The 18,862-nt window shown below is 43.6% G+C and overlaps 1 protein-coding gene across 17 annotated transcripts in view; it reads left to right on the plus strand.

Annotated features, from left to right (window-relative positions):
- The window catches only part of LOC126416640 (CUGBP Elav-like family member 2), a 764,867-nt gene that overhangs the window by 273,337 nt on the left and 472,668 nt on the right, over nt 1-18,862 (plus strand). The window lies entirely within an intron of this gene.

Consider the following 18,862-nt stretch of genomic DNA (forward strand, 5'->3'; position numbering starts at 1 on the left):
CACACACACACACACACACACACACACACTGTGTTGGTTGTTCTTCTGTGTCCCCGCTCTGTCGTAGTTGCACCACTAAGTGGAATTTGCATGTCGGCATAGATTAACCGTTTTGCATCCACGTGTCACACTTCAACAACTGACCTGCTGCCTCGGAGAAATGAATTATTAACCCTAACAGTACCAAAGTATCTTCCATATTGCATCCTATCAAGGACGGGTAGGGATACTTGATGCCCATCACGAAAAATAAAAACAAAAATTTCGTTAACTGTTATTAACCTCTGTTAACAACATACACTTTTAATAGGTGCTGATGTGTAAGTAGTGTTTGGAACCTGAAAATATCCTTCAGCTCAATACTGGAAGTATCAACGCGTTTCCCGTAATGTGTACATTGCGAGGAAGGGTACTTCCTCACTACTACAAAATAATTAAAAAAAATACATATTTCGTTTACTGTCTGACTTTTATTCGTAACGTTATTTTTAAAGAAACACAGATGCGTTAGAAGAGTCCTGAACGTGGAAATATGAATGACATTTGTGGTGAAAGGTCACGTTCACTACTAAGACTTCAATTTTTGGTTTAAGTTTTACTGAAAAATTTAAAACTACTGCAGTATCCAGTATAAGAAAACATTAAAAACAATAAATATATTTTTAAAATTTAAAACACACGCCTGAATTACAATATTTTCAAAAGGAGGGCATAAGTAACCTCACCTACTCCTCCTTCCCTCCTCCCCCCCCCCCCCCCCCCCCCCGCAACTTGGTATTGCGAATGTTAATCGCTTGCACGCACTTGCAACATGTGCTTGAGGATATTAACAAACCTAAGAAACATACATAGCTAGAATTATTAGTCTGCAAATAACGTAAATACAGAAGTAATGTTATTCAGTGCACTGTCCTCAGTCAACAACAGAAATATCTGCACTTAACATCCATTACATCCGACATACATATTATATAATCTCCCATTGTTTTCCTTGAAAGAAGCTAGTACGTCACTAACAAGGCCAAGTTATTGTCTCCTGTATTGCAGATAAATGGCATCGGACCGTTACTGTACAATTAGATTCAGAAAATAACAAAGGAAACTCGAGCGGCTTACTGTGATCGTTAGCGGGCGGCTGCAACTGTGCTCAGACATGATACACCAGAAAATTGCCTACGACCTGCGCATGCAGAACGTTAGTTTCACGGCTGCCTGCAAACCCCAATGATTAACAAATGTAATGATACACGCCTAATAGATGAAAAGACATAAGCTTCCTTAATAACACACTCCTCGAACATTTACTGTAAGCAGTCCTCACCTTCAGCTATATGAATTACGTACACTACGCTGACAAAAACTATGCGTAGCGATATGTACATAATACACATACGCAGATGGCGGCAGTATCATGTACACAAGATGGAAAATGGCAGTACATTGGCGGAGTTGTCATTTGTACTCTAGTAATTCACATGAAAAGGTTTCTGACGTGATTATGGCCGCGCGACGGGAATTAAGACTTGGAAGGCGGAATGGTAGTTGGATTGAATACAGGGGGTATCCCACTTTGGCAATCGTGGTCATCACAGATGCACAGTGTCAATAGTGTGCCGAGAATACCTTTACGTGTCACCACGGCCTTCACTTAATGACCGAGAACAGTGGCGTTCGCGTAGAGTTGTCGTTGCTAACAGACAAGCAACACTGCGCGAAACAAAGGCAGAAACCAATGTGAGACGTACGACGAACGTATCCGTTAGGACAGAGCGGCGAAATCTAGCTTTAATGTGCTATGGCTGTAGAAGACCGACGTGAGTGCCTTTGCTACAGCACAAATCGCCTGCAGCACATCTCGTGGGCTCGTGACCATATCGGTTGGGCCCCAGACGACAGGAAAACGTGGCCAGGTCAGATGAGTCATGATTTCAGTTGGTAAGAGCTGATAGGAGGGTTAGTGTGGCGCGGACCCAACGAAGCCATCGAGCCAAGTTGCCAAGGCACTGTGCAAGCTGGTGGGTTGGCTCTGTAATAGTGTGGGCTGTGTTTACGAGGAATAGACTGGGTTCTCTGGACCAGCTGAACCGGTCATTGACTGGAAATGGTTATATTCGGGTACTTGGAGACCATTTGCAGCCATTCATGGACTTCACGTTCGCAAACAATAATGTAATTTTTATGGGTAACAATGCGCTGTGTTACCGGGCCGCAGTGCTTCGCGACCAGTTTCAGGAACTTTCTTGACAGTTCGACCGAGTGATTGTGGCCACCCAGATCTCTTAGCATGGGACATAATCGAGAGGTTAGTACGTACACAAAATTCTGCACCAGCAACACTTTCGTAATTGTAGACCTCTATAGAGGCAGCAAGGCTGAATATTTCTCCGGGGAACTTCCAACGACTTCTTGAGTCAGTGTCGCAGAGTTGCTGCCCAACCCCGGACAAAAGGAAGTCCGCCACGTTATTAGGAGGTATGCCATCACCTTTTGTCACCTCAGTGTATACGTGGCTGGGCAAGTCATTTAAAGGTTGTAGGAAGGCAAGGGCGTTATCAGTTCTTGCTATGCTAGGTCTTTTGCGTCTCCATTCATGCGAGACATTTCTTCCTTCGTAATGATGACGCATGTAGTGCCGTGAAGCACATGGTTCAGGATCTGCAATCTTTTCATCCACCGTCTTCTGTTGCCTTCGACATACTCTCCTAACACTGCTTCTACAAGTCCCTCATACTCCCTAAATACGTGTCATTGTTTTTATTGCTTTCATTATTTGTCTCTGCTCTACCACCCTTCTCAGCAACACCTCATTTTTCACTCTACACGCGCAACTTGTTTTTTCCTCCGTCACGTTCACATCTCAAGAGCCTCCAGCTTATCATTTTTCCTCATCGTCCATGTTTCCCGACACTGAGGTCACTACACAAAACATCATTCATATCCTCAGCTTAGTTCATACTGCTGCGGAAATCACTCCTTTTCTTACAGATCGCCTTTTTCACCATTGCAATCCTGGTTTTAATTTCTACATAGCATTGCCAGTAGCTTTCTGTTCTGCTTCCTAAAGTATTTAAAGATTTGAAATTATTCCAACGATTCTCCATTCAGTATTACCTTAACCTTTTTATTTCCTCATGGTGGCATTGCTTTTGTTTTCTCTCCACTGGTTTTTCATTCCGTAACTCTTTCCTTCAGGTTCTGTGACCACACTAATTCCGTATAGGCGCTTCCGTCCATTGCCAGAAGGGCTATATCTCCTTGTCATCTAGCGGTCAGTGGCATATAACCTTCCATAGGATCGTGTCTATTATATTTAGAAATATCACAGACAGTTCGGAGCACTGCTTGCAATTTTAAAATGCGAATAGTAAAATGCCGCTGCTAGTACCACCTGAAAGCCGTAGTTAACTTCAACTGAGGTGTTACCATAGGAGCGTAAATAAAAAAAAGTCATGGTTCACGATTGGTAGGTGCGTGGAACAGCCGTGCTTTTGGTGGGATGACCACAGGTGTCTGTATATGGGGAGAACAGATGTGTGACTGATACTCATTTAAACAAACTACTGAAGGGTAAGTCGTCCATGAACCATGTCGATCGTTACAACGTTCGACCAATACTTCAGTGCTGTTCACTAGTGTGATTTCTTTACAAATTGGATCGACATTAGAAGTTTATTTATTAAAGACATGCAAGATTCATCACGGGCCGCTGAACGGCTCGAATGTCACTGACGTGATTAACAAACTCCAACGGAAGGCGCCACAAGAGGGATAAATAAGTGTCGTCTGACTATGGCTTGCCGTCGGGTAGACCGTTCGCCTGGTGCAAAGATTTGACACCACTTCGGCGACTTGCACGTCGATGGGGATGAAATGATGATTAAGACAACACAACACCCCGTTCCTGAGCGGAGAAAGTCGCCGGCCCAGCCGGAATCGAACCCGGGCCCTTAGGACTGACATTGTCGCGCTGACCGCTCAGCTACCGGGGCGGACACAAGAGTGATGATCGCGTAAAGAAAAACCGGTTCCAATCGCAGACGCTTCATGAAGAGACAGGAAACAAATTACACGCTACGACCACGGTAAAAGAAGACGAATTCGGTCGTTTTCGGAAAATAGTAGACTGTTTACCCTCTAATTTAACCAGCATAGATAATGACAGGCGAAGGAGGGTCAGGTGCTCTTGTCAGCATTGTACGATGGCTTCCGTAATGTAGATTCAGAGAGAAGACTTTCATATACAAGGTGTTCAAAAATTCAGTACTCCAACTAACGGGAATGATGACAGAGACAAAAACAAACATATTTCGTAAAGCAACCACATGTATGGTTACTTTGTGTGACAAAGAATAAAATGTTAAATCGTTTGCCATTGCTTTATTCTTCTGATCACTGTAACATTACAATAAATGTTCAACATGAGCACCATTAACCTCGGGGCACAGCCGGTATCGATGTAGCAGGGAGCGCCGTGCTCGCTCGAAAATGCAGGCTGTTTTCTGTATTTGGTGTTCCTGCTGCATGAATTCTTGCAGTCAGTTCCGACTCAGAGTCAACAGGGGTAGAATACATCTCGGCTTTCATGTAGCCCCAGGAAAGATTTGTAATGGGGTGAGGTACGGGGATCTTGAAGGCCAGTGTAAAGGTCCTCCCCGGCCGATACACAGACGGCTCCAACTGTCATGCAAGGACTAGTGCTACCCGCTCTTTACTGACACATTGTTGAAGAGCATGACATCACAACATACTACGCATCTTAAACATCTGGTGTGACAACGTTACACACGATTACTTTACCTGCTCCGCTCCTGTATTACCTACGCATGCTCAGTGCTCGCACGATGTGTGTTTCCGACACATGGTTGCTTCGCGAAATACACTTTTTGTCTCCTGTGTCGTCCTTGTTGGGCACCGAATTTTTGAACACGCTGCATACAGCAAGGGCGACGCGCACGATATTAATGTATGTTACAGGAGTCGTAGACATTAGTAGACTGCCAAGTATTAAGTAATGGTTTGGCCAATCCTGTCTTCAGTATTATGGTTCCAAAAGAGCATGCTACACGAAAGTGAGGCTAATTCCTTACAAATACCGAGCGAGTTGGCGTTGTGCGCAGCATACTATACTCAAAGGACGGTGGTTCAAATCTCCTTCTGGCCTTTTACGAGTACATTTTCTTTGGTATCAGCAAATCACGGAAGTCAAATCCTGGAATGGTTGCTTTGAAACGGATGCGGCAGACTTCCTTCCGTAGCCTTCCCCCGGTTCAAACTTGGTTACCTGTCCACGTTGCCGACGGGGCTTTAAATCTCTCTTTCCGTCCCCTGTTCCTGACAAGTTTCCAAACTTTATCTTATACGAAACTAAAGGAAATCGTGGAAACGTGTACGGGGCAGAATAAAATTTTTCATTCAACCACGTCAAATACGGGGTTTGAAAGTAACACAGTGTTACTGCACTAGCTAATTTAACAATTGCACATGTTTTACTAAGATCATTTGTTAGCAGTGAATCCAAGAAGTGCACACGCTGTGAGAGCGCAGGTAGATGCTTTGCACTTCCAATAAAAACATTCGCGGCGACTTGTTTCCTGTACAGTAAGCTGCATTGTTACCTCCTGGGTAAACAATAAGAGAATTCCGGCACCATTCGCAACAATAGGGCCAAGGAAGACAATCAGTTATTGCGGTGCGCGCTGGACGGAGTAGCGAGCCACTATTTAATTTCACAGCTTGCAAACCTGTGATGTGATGTTGATCTGAGAGGTGTTACGAAGATGAGCCTAGGTAAGTGCGACAGTGCGCGTTCTGAAGGCCGCTGACAGCAGCCAAGGGTGCTATAGTGACAGGGGTAGAACAAATCACCACCATAGTTCCTGGTGGTGTTGTGATTCAGTGTGCGCTTTTGCTCTTAGTTTGGTCCGTATCCGCAGGAAACAATATGGTGTTTGTGGAACAATCTCGGTGAACGAAAACTGTTGTACCCAAAGTACTTCCGTGAGATTACCGGCTTTTCCAGTGAGAATTCATTCTGAAAAAACAAATGATGTAGGTAGAGATACAGTGACCTTAACTTCATATTCGGTTCTGTATGTTGTACTGATTCTACGGCGAAGTGTTCTAAATCTTTTCAACCATAGCTCAAAGCTGTCATAAGACGTATTTCTGGATATCTGATGATCTTTTAGTGTGTTACAGAAGGCCATATGCCATACAACATAGCTTAGTAACACGCAAGAAGAGAAAATAGGAGAACGTATTTAAAGGCTTAAGTATATAACCAGAAAGACAAAATAAAATGAAGTTAATTTCACTGAATATTCTCTGTATTTAATAGTCACTCTTTTTTTTTTTTTTTTCGGAATGAAAACCCACCGATGGCGAAAATTCGAAAGTAGTTTCAGTATAAGGGCAGTTTTTCGTTTCACCTTAGTGTTTCAGATTGTCGGAAATACGTAAACGGTTACGGTACCATAAAATATACGGACTCAGATTGTTCAGATACATAAACGACGGGTCACTATATTTGAAAATTCAATTCGACTAACGCAGATGGCGTGGAAAAAAAAATTGAAAGAATCGCAGTCGTAGAGTCCTTATAGCATCGCTCGTGTGCACCAATATTGCATCGCACACAGTGCGAACAAATCAGTTCGAACATCGCTGTTCTGTGCCGCTATGCGATCACATTATAAATGGGCCTACACACCTTGAGTTTCACTGTGAATTCATTCGTCCAAGAGAAAATCTTTACTGTTGTTTAAACTGATTATCTGCAGCCTACGTTCAGTTTTCCCTGTAGTTCGGTTCTCAGTTCGGGCGTTCCGTGCTGTTTCTGTGGCAAGGAAAGAAGGGCTGTAGTTTCTTGTGAAACCGTGGCTGTACTATATTTCCAGATTACGGATCGAACTTTTTTTCCTTCATTACACATTGTGAGTCGCATATAGCTACAGGAAATTCTTTTTCTATTAAAATGTCATATGCCCCAGCTTTAATTCCACGCGATTAGAATATGAAGCACATTGTGTGTTTGAAGGTTACGGAACATTCCGGTAGCCTTCAGTAAAAACCAAATCGACTCTTTTCTTTTCATAAAGATCGTGATGGGAATGGGTTATGATCAGAGATCATATCTGGTTTCCTTGGCATGAGCGATTAACAGTACTTAAAAATAGAACCAACGATTCCGCTGGTGGTTGCTCCGGTCTCTGAGAATAAGATCTCGCTTATTACAGATGTGGCGACTATAGGAAGGTATACCTTTGCAATTTTTTCAAGTTTCCGGAAGTGTGATTTCATGCCCTCCCATATTTCAGTACGGTTTCTTGTTAGTGTAAGTGGTGGCGGAAGGGTCATCTGAACCTCATTTTCACCAACGTTCCCAGCAGATGTTCGTCAGGTACTTGTCATGTTTTAGTGTGACAACTACTTGCGATATTTCCAAATATCAGATTCTGGATGTTCGTTATCCGACTCATGAGATATCGTTTCTGACTGTAGGGACGTAAAATTCCCGTACATATTTACTTACGTAACTAATTACCTTTGATTTAGCGACGGCATCTTTAAAGTGCATGAACTTTGGTCAAGAGTCGGAAATTTCTTTTAGAGATGTCATATTTACTACTGCTTGCAGAACGCAACTGGCTAATGGGATTACTTTGCAAAATGTAACATTAAGTGTTCACTGACATTTCTTTGGGTAATTTTTCAAGTAGTCGTAGCAATCCCGCCATTTCTAACTCACAGCTAGAAACCATTCGGGGAGCCTCATGTCTAGTTAAAAGTACCGCTTCGAACGCCAGGAATCTTTCTAACATATACAAGCACGAATTCCATCGTGTGCGGACGTCAAATAACCTTTTCTTAATTTTCTTCTCCTTTCAGTTCCTACTATTATCGGTCTTTCCTGTAACTCGTCGCTTGCGTTGACGCTCCCTTTAATGTATTTCACACAATCTCTCGGGCCTTACCAATTCAGTGCAGTTTTTTCCATTGTCAGTGGATTTAATTTTATGATATAATGTAATATAATAGATTTCAGCATTCTTTAGGTGTTTTAAAAATATTTGGCTCAAACATCTAGTCAATAACGGTTTTTGTTGTATTTCGACTTGGCACCTTGTACAATAGGCAGTGGGACAATAAGACTCACTCACATTACACCTAGTGATTGGAGTGCATAATTCAATGGAAACTATTTGAAAGAAATGAGATCTTGTAAACTTTATATTTTACTTATCTACTACTTCAAAGATACAGAAATCACGAAGACAGAAATAAATGTAGCCCAGCACGAATGAAGAGACTCAACTTGTCGAAGGCTTGGGCATCCACGAACAGAATAAACGATTTATTATTCAACAATGTCGATGCTTTTAGTATTTCGTCGCCGCTTCATCGGCGATATATCGCCATTCAAAACATCGATGCTAACCTGGATATTTATGGACGAAACCTCGATGTTTTCAAAACATCAGTGTATCGATGCATCCCTTATAAGGACACTAAAAATTGCGCCTAGGGTCTATACGTAACGATCAGTACTTTCGACTCGCCTACTTCCCGTGAAATAAATAATTCACAGAGCTCTTCACTTACTTTACACGGCATAGCAGTTTCATATACGGTATTTCGTAAGTGCAAAGAATAGGAAATTAACGGGTTCTTACACCTTGTCGATTCAAATTTAGACATAGAAAAAATTGGCATTTGAAATTAGGTTGCATTCGGAGATTCAGTCCATGGTTCTGTTGCTCATCCGATCCATTATACCCAAATCGCGGTCTACTTTCGTGGTCTTTCAATATTTACGTAAAGTGATTCTTGGAAAAAATCAAACTATGTGAATTAAAGCACTTCAACATACGTTCCCTGTTTTCGTTAAGTATAGAGAACAGTTGCCCGAAACGACGTACAATACTTTATTAAAGTACGAGTGGCAGCCCTAATCAAAATGTTCAACATTCGTCGGCCGTGTTCGTCAACGTCAGATTCGAGCCTCTCTTCAGTATTTTACTGATTTGATTCTTCAAATCAGCCACGGCGCCACCGAAACTAATGCATGTGGCGCGCACGCTAATTTGAACTGGCCGACCGGAACGCTTTGGGTTAACCGATGTTTCGGTTGATGGGTGTTCCGATAATCGGACCTCCACTGTAGTTGTTGGTTTACCGCGGGCGCTTTTTGGGGCCCATTTTCGGTAAAGAAAAAGAAAATGTTCGCTACCAACAGCGAATACTGGCGGTCTATACGTAGCGCAAAGCGTGTTTACAGTGGCAGCACTGAGTGAGGGAGGCACGGCATGCTCCCAGCTCACTTATGTATAATTCTTCTATCCTGAAGTGCAACAGCGTTCGTAAAACTGCACCTTGTGTTTTAGCTGCTTCACACTTACGTTTTTGCTGTTTTTTGTCTCCAGTTTTAGTGTAAATGGACCTCATCGTGGTAATGAAATCTTTTTCAGGTCCTTTCGTGTACCAGACTGACCATAACTTCAAATCCCTGACCAACTAACATAGTTTGTTCGCAACGTCCTCAGTAATATCTACCTGGTTCTGGTTAGCCCATGGTGTACCATGTCAATAGCTGCACTTAGTTCAAACGTTTGAGGTGTTGTTGTTGTTTTCAGTCCTGAGACTGGTTTGAGGTTTGATGCACCTCTCCATGCTACTCTATCCTGCGCAAGTTTCATCTCCCAGTACCTACTGCAGCTTACATCCTTCTGAATCTGCTTAGTGTATTGATCTCTTGGTCTCCCTCTACGATTTTTACCCTCGACGCTGCCCTCCAGTACTAAATTGGTGATCCCTTGATGCCTCAGAACATGTCCTACCAACCGATCCCTTCTTTTAGTCAAGTTGTGCCACAAACTCCAAGTAAGCACAGCTATTGACATGGTACACACGTACCGTTTATTTTACATTTTATGCGAGTCTTTTTCGCTTTTGGGCGTTCTGTGTTAATGTTGGACCATGCCTCTTTAGGCAGTTTGTAGTTTTAGTGTGTTCCGAAGAAGGCATGGTTATCATCACCGAAACCTAGGTCAACATCCGGTTTCTATTTGCAATCGAGGCGGATTCTTTATAATCATTAAATTATTCACGATTGCTCACGCGCTACAATGTTAAACGTTCTCATACTATCCATAATAAACTTTTTAGGAACTGCGTTAAATGATTGGTGGAAAGGTGCACTCCTCTTTCATTGTTTTCCACAGCTTTCAAAAGAAGAAAATTTACCTTGAATAAAGCTATGACAGACAACAATTCCAATAAAAACGAATATTCTCCGAATGAAATAATCAATACGGATACGCAATAAAATGGCCCAGGTCTGCAGCATAATCCCTATGTTGTTAAATTTCTCCGCTGTGCAAGCAGTAAGGGAAGCCGAGAAGTAATTTGGAAAGGGGATTAAGTGTCGTATGTTCAGATTCTGTCACTGCCCTTCAGAATCTGTTTGTGCTGTACACAGTCCATCGCTTACTGCAACAGGTCCAAGAATAATCCCATTTGATTGCTGTTGAGGGAGCCACCGTAATGTTCATGTGGGTTCCTGGTGATGTAGGTCTGACGGGAAATGAGGCTGCTACCGAGGTTGCAGGCCTTCTACGTCTGCCCTCTAGCTCTTCCTTTGGACGGTCTCCCTGTTGCGTCTGTCAGCAGGTGGTGTCACTTCGGCATCGCCAGAGCTCTTCCCTTCACGGGAACAAGCTCCGGCAAATTAAACCCCTCCCAGCGGCTTGGCTGACCACGTCGCGAGCAGATCATTTTAGTTAGGTTGCGAATTGGGCACTGTCATTTTAGCCATTGCCATTTGTTAAGTGGTGATCCCCCGCCACTTTGTGCTCATTGTCGTCAGCTTTTCACGGTTTGCCATTTCCTGACCGAATTTCTTCCTTTAACGGTTTATGTTCTCCACTGTATGTTTGCTGACCGGGTTATCGACCGTTCTAGCGAACGACGCGCGGGCCGTCGACCGCGTTTCACTTTTTACCCATCGTAGCAGTAGGCGGCACGATATTTAATCTTTGGTTCTGGACCTCCGCTGCCTGTGTGGCTTATTTTGTGGTCCTATGTCCAAGGGGAAGTCCTTGGTTTTAGATCTCTTTTCTTTCGGCGATTGGACTTAACGGATAGTCACTTTTAACTTCTCTTGCTTGTTAGTGTTCTAAGGTTATGACTCGGTCGGTTATGACTACAGTTGTTTTACGCCCTAAAACAAAACAAAAATTAGGAAGAAGAAATAAAAACTTCAAGATTTACAGACAGCATTGTAATAGTCAGAGATGGCGAAGGACGTGAAAGGTAGTCGAAAAGTGTGGATAGTGTCGGGTAAGATGATGTAAAATAAATATCAACAAAAGTAAAGCAAGGGTAATGGAATGTAGTAGAATTAAATCAGGCGAAGCTAAGGTAATTACACTAGGAAATGGAGTCCTAATAGTAGTAGCTGAGTTTTGAAATTTGGGCAGCAAAATAACTGTAAGGCCGAGGTGGAGAGGATATAAAATGCAGAATGGAAATAGCAAGAAATTAGTTGCGATGGAATGTAAGTTTTTATGAAGTCTTTCGTCCACGTTTCACTACATTCCAGAGAAATACCGCCAGTACACAAAGTTGAGAGGAGGATACAATCTTTCGAAATGAGGTCCTACAGAAGAAAACGTGTAGCTGGGACAACTTCAGTAGAAGAAGGGATTGTTTGAAGGGAAACACTTAGAGGCATCAAGGAATCGTCGGTTCGGTAACGGGGGGGGGGGGGGGGGGGAAATGTGGGTGGAGGTGATGGGTTGGGGGTGAAGGCTGCGCCGTTGTAGGAGAACACAAAGGCTTGACAACCATACACACGTTCAAGTTAATTTAGGTTGCTGTAGTTACGCGAAGATGAAGAGGCTTGCAAAGGATAGACCAGCGTGGGGAGGTACATAAAAAATAGTCTTCGAACTGTAGGTCACCAACAGAACAGCAGCAAGAACAGTAATAAGAGCAGTAAAAATAAAAATTCACCATCTGATAATGGCATGGTGAAAGTTTACCATTAAAACTTCTTAACTCGTGTTTCTGTGTGTCAAGTTGGTATCTAATAAATATATAAAACTAACTTTGATATCGAAATATGAAAATGTCAGTGTAGGGCAACAGAAATGTGTTAAAATTAAATTTTCGACTTAAGTATGTGAAGCGAAATCGAGGCTAGCCGGTACATGAAAAAAGTCGTTTGCCAGAAAGTAATTCGTTATCAATTAGGTTTAAATATTCCATCTGAATGCAAAACAAAATGGTTAAAGTTAAAATGTTTGGCATTAATATAGCTAATCTTTATCTTTAGCCCTAAAAACAGTTACTTTACCGGAACTGTTATTGTAATTACAGAAGCAAACGAACATAAAAATTAACGCATCTGACTTAATGATAAAACTGCTTGAAAATTGACAAGATAGCTCATCACTGAAATCTCTTACTGGCATTAAACCTCATAACTGATACGGTACTGTTTTCAGAAGTACACTCTTGACAATAACTGTGCCTTACAATGGACACGACCCTTGATAGTAATCAAATTGATTTACCTACCTGTGAGCACGGAACGCTCACGCAATTTTCCAACAATAATAGATTACGCAGCTACAAAAACAGACATAGAAAATTATATTACCTTAAAAATTCCTCCTTTGACATTTTGCATAAACACGCATCAACGAAAGTTCTGCATCATCGCGGTTCCCAGAACTCCTGAAGATAGATGTTGACTGTGAATATTCTATCACAGACATAGTCCCTTTGACTGTTCAGAGATGTCACTAAAGAACCATGCATGAGCAGCGCCTATTAGACGGAGGGGGTCCGACAGCCGATTAGTTCCAGGTACACGGCTCGTGTTATCTGCAGTTCAACCACGCCTAGACGATCAGTACCGCGGTTCGATCGCGTCCGTATTGTTACTTTGTGCCAGGATGGGCTCTCAACAATGGAAGTTGCCAGGCGTCTCGCAGTCAACTGAAACGATGTTCTTCGGACATGGAGGAGATACAGAGAGACAGGAACTGTCGATGACATTCCTCGCTCAGACTACCCAAGGGATTATGGCTCGGAGGAGCCCCGACAGCAACGCCAGCATATAACAATGCTTTTCGTGGAGCCACAGGACGTTGTGTTAAGACTCAAACTGTCGCAATAGGCTGCATGATGCGCAACTTCACTCCCGACGTCCATGGCGAGGTCCATCTTTGCAGCCACGACACCATGCGGCGCGGTATAGACGGGCCCAACAATATGCCGAATGGACTGCTCAGGACTGGCATCACGTTCTTTTCTGCCTGCCACTCTTTCCAAAAGAAGTAACTTCTCTGACCCATATCTGTGGTCTCAAGAACAGACGTACGAAGAATATGGGTATATCGATGCTACAGAAGTTGGAGTACATTTATCGAACCTGCAACTTCATTAACATTTACAGTCAAAACTTTCTGAAAATCGTGATAACAGATAGGATAGGGCCCTTTCAGTGGAAGTAGGGAGACATGTTTTGGACGAGTAAATCTAGAGGAAGCAGTGTTTCGCAGTGACCAGTCTCCCCCATACGGTGGTTAGAAAGCAGCAGCACCAACCCCCGCGAGCAGCTGCACAGTAGAGTACAGTACGTGCCGTGCTGCTGCCCACGGCCGATAGCACAGAGGCCTCGTGAAGCGGCTCGTGGTCCGCGGTGATGTCGCTGCCCAGTCTCCGACTCGCTTCTTCGCCTCCTTCCGCCGCGGCGGGCTCTGATTAGATGGAAGCCGTTGAAAGACGAGGCGCACGAGACTCTCCGGTTTCTTGTATTCCGGCCGCGCGCGCTTTGATTTCCTGCCGAGATTGGATTTCTGCGGTCGCTGCTGCTTGCCCGTATCTCGTCAAAGGCAGTCACTGACCTACTGGGGAGCCACCATCGACCGTTCTCCTGCACTTCGGTCACTGTTTTAAAAGTGTAACTCCTGACATCTCGTATGCGACATGCTTCAGACCATGAAACAAACCTTGTTACACTCGTTCTTGTGAAAACAGTAGTTAATTTTGCTCAGGGGAACTGAGTGGAAGCAACTGATCGAATAAGCTGTGTAGTTAATCGTCATCCACCTTACGGTTCTCTCTCTCTCTCTCTCTCTCTCTGTCTGTCTATCTATCTATCTATACTGCAGTGCCTCTTCTATTCCATTCTCCCACGCCTTTCCACGCTCGTCCTTTCTCGTCTACCTAGGTGGTGGTGGTGGTGGTGGTGGTGGTGATTCGTGTTAGCCTTTCTAGATTCTCGGCCCTTAAGGTTCCATAGCTTTGCCGAGTTCCAGTTGACTGACAGCTATGTTAATGTTGGTAAAATGTTTTTCCTTTCACACTTGTGGCCTAGACGTGGTAGCGTGTACAACGACAATTCAGCTTGTAGTTACGTTGAATTGTCTGGAATAAAAAAGTACGCAAGTGGCGGCAGTGTGCAATAAGAAACATCTTCTGTTTCACGTCTATGGTCACAAATTTATAGGCCCTCCGGCTACCGCTTTGTCAGCAATGACCATCTTCAGATCTGTTTTATAAACATGTCATACACTTGAGTCAACATGGTATTATAAAATGCTAAACCCAATTTTTCTTTGTCGTTCGTACCGTAACTAGAGCGCACCTGTAGCCTAATTTTCTTTCCAGTTCCCTCCGTATCTCGCAACTTTTTTGCAATTACGGAATAACATCATAATTTGTTCTCGAGAGCTCATATCGACAAAGCAGACTGAGACCTCGCTGTTCAATGAAGAAAAATTTTGGGTCTGCAAGAGCCTATCTTAGGGAACTTTAGGTCAGAACACCTGGACATTCAAGTGTCCGCACTATTGTATATGACTGCATTTGCTGTAAATGCTTCGTTTATTTTCGTGTGTACAAGTGAGTGTATGTGGAGAAGTGTCGCTGGATCTGATAACACAACAAAACATCGCTGCACTTGACGGCAAATGTAGCCGAACAAAATAATGTGTAATGCGCAGGTAGACACCGGATGCTACCGAAACACCATGTGCCAAACATCATTACAAGGACACACCACATACAAATAATCTCAGGAGAGACATCCCAACACTTAATTTATAATTGACATGTAGACATTTTTCAGTTAAGAAACGCTTTTTTTGCTGTTGCGAGTATGCATTTTACATCCTCCAGACTTGAGCCATAGACAATAATTTCGCTGCCCAAAACTCAGCTATTTTCAATGTCTCATCTCCTCTGCTAATTTAATTTCCTTTACATCCCATTATCCTTGTTTTACTTTCCTTGATGTTCGCCTTGTAACCTCTTTCCAGGACATATATGAGTAAATTACGTTCAACTAATTTTCCAAGTGAAAGTTTGTCAGAACTAAACATTCGCTACTTGAGCCAGCGTAGACGGAAAATTGTTTACCGTTTGGGTACCCAACTTCACAAGAATGATGATCAGACTGTGCGCCGCAATATTTGCGTTGTTAGTAGTTTTAGTGTAATGACTTGCAATTAGACGCTGGTGTGATACAAAGACGTTGGGTTGAAATACAAGCGTCAATGCGTGTTACAGCTTGTCAGTCAACAGTGGTCTAGACAAGAGCTTTGCTCGTGAAGCTGCTTCATCTAAACAGCAGCAACAGTGCCTCAGCTGTTCGCGAATATCGACCCATTAAAGGAATACGGAGAGGTCCTTTTCCGCACCGGGGTTGAAGAAGATTATTCGAAAGTTAGAATAAACTGGAGATGCGGGAACTGCTCCAGGGAGAGGCAGATGGCCAGGTGCGCCACAAATTGTCGGAGAAGTTACTATTACCGTCTCTAAGAATACTAGACGCAGTGTGCGGCCTTCAAGCTGTGTAAGAGCTGTCTCACAACAGCTGAAAATTCCATGATCCTCTGTTGGAAGGGTGCTGCGAACACTTCGGAAATAGTATCTCTAGAGCGGTTCCGGGTTGTCTTGAATGCAATAGTCGTCACACACAGCAACGTTTGTAACTTCACTGGTTTATTCGTTACTTCTCTTCCGCATGTTTTCACAGTGCTTCATTGTCCCACTACTCGTTTTTCGTGGGAGTCCTCTCACATATCGAAAGTTTAGTTATAACCTGTACTTCGTAGTCTCTGACAGAATTACATTGTCATCGGCAAACCTCAAAGTGTTTCCCCTTCTCCCTGAACTTAAATTTCTTTACCAAGTCACTGGTCGGTTTCCTTCAACGCTTGCTCAATGTACAAATCGAATAACATCGGGCAGAAGCTGCAGTCCCGTCTCACTCCTTCCACAACTACTGCTTCGCTTTAATGCCCCAGGCACCTTCAAAATTTTAGATTTCAATATAACACGTGTAAACTTACGCTCGATACTTTGCTTTCTCTTCCCTCCTCCGACCTAGATGTAAGCGTGAGCCAATTACGCCAACTGGCTCGTACTCGCGCTTCCGAATTGCAGGTTCTCTCCAGTTCACCCCTACCCCCTCCTTCACACACACACACACACACACACACACACGGAATTGTAGGGGCAAAATCAACGAGACGAAGTTGCACGTCCTCTCTCCCGCAGTGCTCCGATCGGAAAGCGTGTGCGGCAACTGTTCATACCAACTGTGGAACGTTTCCTCGCGATTCCCGCAAGGGCTCTTGGGCGACAATCGTTAATGGCCCCGCAAGTGCTGCCAACTGCGCGGCGCGAGTGACGGCCGGCGGGCCCTCGAGGGCTGCAGAGCACCCGCCGCATACGCGCCTATCGACCGGCAGCTGTTTATTCGGCGCCACCTCTACCTCTACCTCCACCTCTGCTTCCACCTACCTGGCCGCGCCACAGTCTCCCGCTCAGCTGCCGCGCGCCGATTTTCACGCGCAGACCTCGCGTCTCCCAATTTATTTCCTAAATGTGTATAATCCCCATTACCGCCCGGCGCTCCCCTCCTACACCGCGGAAGAAAACCGTAACTGAATTTCACTTAGGGACCGCGGTCTTCTCTCAAAAGTAAAAACACCCTCCTTCTTCACACCTTCTGCCATCTGCCGCGGCAGCACGCCCTCCCCCCACCCGCTCCCTTTGTGGAAGAGCGAGAAGCGGACGAGAGGAATGAGGGGAAGATACACGAGGAACACAGAAAAGCGGGGGAAACGACGACCGCTTAGGTGAGACAATCCTGCGACATCAGATACAAGGGAGGCTAGACTCTAAATTCCTCCGTTAAAAGGCCGCACCTTTTGTTGCATTAAGTAGGTTATTTAAAGCGGTGATGACTTTTTAAATGTTTAATTATCGTGCCGGTTTCTCGCCGCCCTTACTTCTCCCTCATTGTTTCTTTTTTTTTTTTCTTTCCGCCCAGGAAATAGATGGAGCGCTGGAATGCCTCGCTGCAGCCTCCTCTGCGAATGAGTTTTTTAGCATATAAATGAAAACAAGAAATGGCGGCTTTGCCGAATTAAAGGAACTAAAGTGTAGTAACTGTCATAAAATGTTGCACGCATTTAAGAGTTCGCTACGTAACGCCGCTTTTCCTTTCGTTCTCTTTTGGCACATTGCCTGCATACGTCCAAGTTAAAGCTCTCATTTATGATCGGGCGCACTGAAATCTTTCTGCGTGACTGACTTTGAGGAGATGGAAACACTTTAGCTTTCACGAAGACAGTCTCTCTCTCTCTCTCTCTCTCTCTCTCTCTCTCTCTCTCTCTCTCTCTCTCTCTCTCTCTCTCTCTCCCCCCCCCTCTCCCTCCCCCCCCTCTCCCCCCCCCCCCCGCTCCCTGAGCTTAATGGTCCTCTCACTCTAAAAAATAAGCTCAACTAAACATGTTTTTGCTGTTGGCAAACAATTTTCCTTGGTGAAATCTCACCAGATGTCGATTGAGGTCGAATTGTTGCACTTCTAATGCTTTCCATTTCGATCACATGCCCACTAGTAATTTCGTAAACCTAATGTTACGCATATCCTTCCGCCCTTTATTTAACGCTTGATAAGATCAGTTTCCACGTTCCGTCTTGTAACTATCTAGGATAAATCCGGGAGAGATGCTGCATGCGGTATACACTGCGCACCTTTTGTTGTTCCTTCAAACACCTACTGGGTATGTGCGTATGCGCACTGCAGCTTCTCAGTGGGGCGCCAGGCCACAATAAAAGTGCTTACGTTTCTGTCGAGAATATCTGACGCAAGCTCTGGAGGAATAACTCAGGAAACACTACAGAAATCACTTCACAACCTCTTTGAGTCTCACTATTAGTTCTCAATTTATGGAGAATAGTCAGATATTTCCAAGTACCTGACTAGTTGTATTAACAGGAAATTCTATTGGGCGTGTTTTGATTCTAGTGCGGCCATCTTGACTGTCAAGGTCACAGATTTATGATGTGCGGGGTCTGTCCCGTGCAGATCGGGATGTATGCCGCAATAAAATCAGGTACATATGCCACACATTCTTCCGTTGGGATACTTGCCGCACAAATCAAAACATATTTAAAAATAAGTGAAAATGTTTGTTCTATGTGTGTTTTCGTTCAAATGACTTAACACGCATTCTCAGGATGTTCACTCTATCTCATGAAGACAGCAATACACAGTATTATTCAGTATTCCCGGATATATGTATTGGCCAGTTACTTAAACTTTATTAGTCAGATACGAACAAAATAAGTATACCCAATTTGAAAATAAATTTATTTTGATTTTTAGAGTGAAACTGCTAATCAAATTAATAATTATTTGTTGTACGCCTAATGAAAATGCCTACCTATTCGAAAATTGCGATTGGTTATGTTGCGCAATTTGTAAGTTCCGTTTAAACGAATATTTGCCAAATTTTTTGTATGTTTTATTTCGATTGTGGCCGAGAAAATGGAACTT

The sequence above is a fragment of the Schistocerca serialis genome, chromosome 8 (assembly GCF_023864345.2).
Source record: "Schistocerca serialis cubense isolate TAMUIC-IGC-003099 chromosome 8, iqSchSeri2.2, whole genome shotgun sequence".
Classification (NCBI taxonomy): domain Eukaryota; kingdom Metazoa; phylum Arthropoda; class Insecta; order Orthoptera; family Acrididae; genus Schistocerca; species Schistocerca serialis.